A 5324-nucleotide genomic window follows, 5' to 3' on the forward strand; every position below is an offset into this window, starting at 1 on the left:
ATCCAGCATTGATTTTATTCCTGTTTACTGTCTGTGTAGATAAAGACCCTACATCTGTCCTCCTATCAGTTTGTTGTATGACTGCTGAGCCTGCTGGATTCTTACCCTTCACTAATGAGAAACTAAAATATCCCAAATCAACATCAACCAATGTGAACATTACTCAAGTATTTTGAAATCAATGGTCATCAATATAAATTATTACTGACATACTTCATGCTATGAAACAGACCCCAGAGTATATATTTTGAAAGGGACCTTACTCATTCGGGCACATTGTCCTGTGAGCTACCCTCTTTCAGCCCTGTAGAAGCACCTGGAACTTCTGTAACGATCAGTGAAAGAATGGATAAATAGTGAAAAAGGAGGCATCTATGAAAGCAAATGGCTTTTTAAATGCCTCCCCCCCAAAAAAAACCACTTCAGCATAAGTTCTTCTAAGAGTATCTAGAAAATAAAGCAGTAATTACTTTTTCCACAACTGCTAAGAAAAAAATGGCATAATTGAGCATCTTTCTTTCTTTCTTTATTTTTACCAAGACATTACAACCTCAGAGTTTATTTAGAGATCTAGCCTAATAAACTGAGCAAGGAATATCATTGTTCTAAACACTAAACAGAGCAGAAAACATTGAACTGGAAGTATTTTGGGGTGGGGGGAGGTAGCGGGGATTGAACTCTGGGGCACTTGAACACTGAGCCACATCCCCAGCCCTATTTTGTATTTTTTTATTTAGAGACAGATTCTTGCTGAATTGCTTAGCACCTTGCTTTTGTGAGGCTGGCTTTGAACTCATGATCCTCCTGCCTCAACCTCCAGAGCTGCTGGGATTACAGACATGCGCCACCACACCTGGCTGAACTGGAAGCATTTTTAACTGTTAGACACTTTTTTTAACAATAAAATGTTGGGCTGGGGTTGTGGCTCAGCGGTAGAGCACTTGCGTAGCATGTGTGAGGCCCTGGGTTTTATCCTCAGCACCACATAAAAATAAATAAATAAATAAAATAAAGGTATAACTAAAAGATAAATATTTAAAAAACTGAAAAATTATAGAAAAATGTTGCCAGGGACTGTAATATGAAAAGTGGATATAGACAACGACTAGATTCTTTTGTCAGTATAAATAGTCATCACTATTTCCAGAGCCTCAAAGCTCCACCAAGTAGCCACCATTTAAAGACAGAGGCATTATGCATGGCCCTCTTTCTACTAAGGGTTAAAATTTATTTGTAAGGCTTTTTGAATTCAACCCCCCACTACTAGAAACTTGTGTCAAATGCCATTTTTATGAGAATCTTTCTCCCATTTTTAAAACAGCATTGTCTGGCTGCTGGTGAACCAGTGTAAACCAGGCAGCTGGAGCTACAGAGGGTCCTCAAATGGTCCACGTACTTAAAGACTGTAGCTAAAAGGGTGCATGGCTGTCAAGTGGACAGACACATTATAAGTTTGACAATGGCAGATAAAATAGCTGTACTCTGTAGCTATGTTTTGAATATGATTTGAATATGTCCTCTAAAGATTCATGTGTTGGGACCTTGATCATTGTGTGGTTGTTGAGAGGAGGTAGGGCTTTTCAGAGGAAAGGCCTAATGAGAGGACATAAGACTGCTCCTGTCTGCTTGCTGACTGGTGTTGTGATCTGTCCCTCTTTCATGTGCTTCCATCCTGACACAAAGTTCTTCACCAGGCTAAGCTGATACTGGCACCATATCCCTAACTTCCAGAACTATGAGCTGCATAAACCACTTTTATTTATAAAGGCATCCAGACTCAGATATTTTATTATAGTAATGGAAAATGAACCGATATGCTATGTATTAAGTAGACCCTAAGAAATACCATATGGTACTGCAGAAGTTGGCAATGATAGAGCAGAACAGCTGGAAGCTCAAGTTCACTGAGAGTCCCTTGCTTTGGTCTTGGCTAAATTTAAAGAACTTTTTTTCCTTTGTAATTTTAGTAGTACCCAAAAGTAATATCTACTTCCAAATATTCAGCTAAGCAATTACCTGCAATTAGTTTATTTAAAGCCAGGAATGAAGCAAGTAGCACAGTGCTAAGTATCCAACAAGCACTCAGTGGTCACTGAAGTTGTTATTCTTATTGGAAGCATGATGGTCTTTGGCACTGAATCCTAATGGATGGTATTTGGAGAAGGATGGAAATGCCTTTTGGTTGTTATGTTGCAAAAGGATGGGATGGGAGACAGGGAACAGGTAATGCAGGCAGCGTTACTAAATTTCCTGAAGAGGGAGGGATTATCTAACACAAGGAAGAATTGTTCTGCCCCGAGAGTAGGCTTTTCTTCTATAATCCATTACAGGGAGAAAGAAATCTGATTTACCACCATCACTTTTGTGTGCATTAATTTATCTGACTTCTTTTCTTCCCAGCCTAAGAAACCTACATACTACATAAAATCTGTGTGTCCCCCTGGGTGGAAAAGCACCAAAACCTAAGCTGGCCTAATTTATATATGCACACATCAGGGACAGGAGGGAAGGAGTGGAGAACTACATTAACACAACACACCTTTTGCAAAATTTACCTGTTCTTTCTTGAACCCCCAACCCTTATGCATGTTTATGTGTGGATGTAAATCAGAATACTGGAATATAAACAGAAATGTACAAGTTGAGTGATCTTTTTAAAATTTTTTTTTGTTTTAGATCGACATAATGACTTTATTTTATCTATCTATCTATCTATCTATCTATCTATCTATCTATCTATCTGGTGCTAGGGATAAAACCCAGTTCCTCACATGTGCTAGGCAAGCATTCTACCACAACCCCAGACCGAAGTTGGGTGATTTTTAAAAGAGGGCAGCACGGTTTCGGGAAACTTTATGTCTAATCCTACTCCATCATGGGAAGGGGAAAGGTGGCAGGTGGGACACCCAATGAAATGGACATTTCCGCTTGAGGAAACCAGATGGAGTTTATCTTGCTCTGTCGTTCAAGTCATTATAGCAGCCACAAGAGCATAGATGGAGCCCACTACTGACAATAGCATTGATTCACTCTGCCTAGTAGACCATGATGAAGTCCACATGTCTGGCAGGCAGTGCATCCCTTCCTGTGGGTGGCATTTCCTGAGGAGCTCAGAGAATATTCCTTTGTTCTTCCCCCGGTTTTTTATTAGCACTTGCCTGGGTCTGTGTCTTTCACTGCACCTGCTGAGTTAGCAATCTCTCTCAGAGTATAAGTCTTGTCTGCTTAGAAGATTACCATGACAGCAGAGTTCAGACGAACCACAGTTTTTCCTTGGAGCTCAGGCAGTGACAGATCTTGAGAACTGACTGTGATATTTCCCTCTCAAAGACCACTTGGAGACTCTTTGACCTAAATATGCGGAGAAAATAAAATCCTAAGAAGATCAAGCACATCTGGAAAATAAGTTTAGCAGTCTTCTACAAAGAACACATTAAAATGCAAGTCTGTGTTATCAAGGAATTCCAAGATTTTTAAAGTAGGTTCCTGGAGTCTAAGGCACACGGAGATTGTGAGGAATCAATAAGTTATTTTTAAAACTGGCACGAGTAATTTCCTTTTCAATGTGACATCTTTGAGGTTTAGATTCAGAATAAGCTATCAGTAGCATAATGTGATAATTGCCTAATAATTTCTGTAAAATAAGCTTACACTCGAATTGTAATTGCTAAAATGTGAGGGCTGAACTCTGTGCTGATAACACTCTAGGAACAAACTATAAATTATAGCTTCACTTACAAGGTAAAAAAGACACACCACCTCTAATTGTGGAAACTGACAACAAAATGCCCTCTGCAATCTGGGTCCCTTCCTGGTGATGAGGTTTTAGGATTTCTGTCCAACTCCTCTGGTAGGAATATCCATGTCCCTCATCACTTCCTCTATCCCTTTCTCAACCCCACATAGGGGATGATGTCCCGAAAAAAAAATGGGAAAGGTAGGCACTGACTTCTGCAGTGACCGCTCAAGGGAAGAACCCCAGCAGAAAGAAGAAAAGAAGAGGGTTGCTAGCCTCACCATCCCCCATCTATAGACTTTGGAAATAGGATTGTTGGTCCATAGGAGGGAAGCAGTGGTAGTAACCAGTCTTATTGCTAAATAAGATGCAGCCCTCCCTGTTTTGGTTTTCCTTTCCTTTTCTTTTCTTTTTTAATGTTCATTCAAAGTGCTGATTGCTATAGTAGATCCTAATATGAAGAAAGTCACCATCTCAGATAAGAGGAAATTTTGTCTATCAGAAACAATAGGCATATACAGAAATAACTGTATTGCATAGAGACTTAGGTTAATAGACATCTAGGGATCATTTTTATTCATAATCATTGTCTCTAGGAAAGGTCACATAAAGAAAATGTAAAAGGTGACCAATAATTGGGGGTAGTAGAAAAAGTTTTGGATTAGGACCTTATCCTGATAAAAACCCACACCAATGGAAAATAAATGCGTATTTCTTAAAGTTAATGAAAATTTAGTAAAAATCGCTCATACACCCATTCACATGATGAGCAGAGATTAAACAAGGGTGGGCTTGGGAGTGGTATTAAAATGCTCTTTCGATTTATATGATGTCCCTACCTGTTATTCACCGCATATTTGAACTTGTGGCTTCTGTCATTTGGTGGATTAGTTTGCAAAAATATTTGAGGACTAAGTCAATTTCTTTTGGGGGGTGGGAGCCCTTCTTAATCTTATAGTAGTGAAAGCATTTTCTTTTGGAACCTTGTTAACCTTATTATACAGAGAATAAACTGCCATGCACCTAGAAATCCAACCAGCACATAGTCAGCCTTTTAATCAACCCTGTTCAGCCAAGGGTTTTATTACCTCTTCTTCCTTATAGTGTCTGCATGTTCTGAGAATCTCAGGTTCTGTGAGGACAACTCAGATAATTCTTCCAGTCTTCTCCAGATAGCAGTTCAAAGCTTTATTCTATCTGTTAAGTCATTATTCTCATTTTGCCTTTCCTTCCTCCAAAAATTTGTTGATAAATCTCAATTGCTATGTCTCTGATTTATGTTTCAAAATTTTTTCTTTGCCCTTATTTAAATAGCATCTAGTGAAGACAGGGAGACCATTGAATGATGTCAGTTTACTAAGTTTAACCAGGAACCTCTTCAGATTTGAATGTATACCCTCTCACCCTTACAGCAGTATGGAGTGGAAATAGAGAAGGGAGAACCAGGGCAGGAGCAGAGAGAGGCTCTCCCTTCTCCCCTTCCCAGTGTATTAGTCAGCCTGTCGTTACTGTGACCAAAATACCTGACAAGAACAGTAGGAGGAAAGATTTATTTTGGCTCACAGTTTTTGAGATTTCAGTCCATGGT

Source organism: Marmota marmota, unplaced genomic scaffold (assembly GCF_001458135.2).
Source record: "Marmota marmota marmota unplaced genomic scaffold, marMar, whole genome shotgun sequence".
NCBI lineage: Eukaryota > Metazoa > Chordata > Mammalia > Rodentia > Sciuridae > Marmota > Marmota marmota.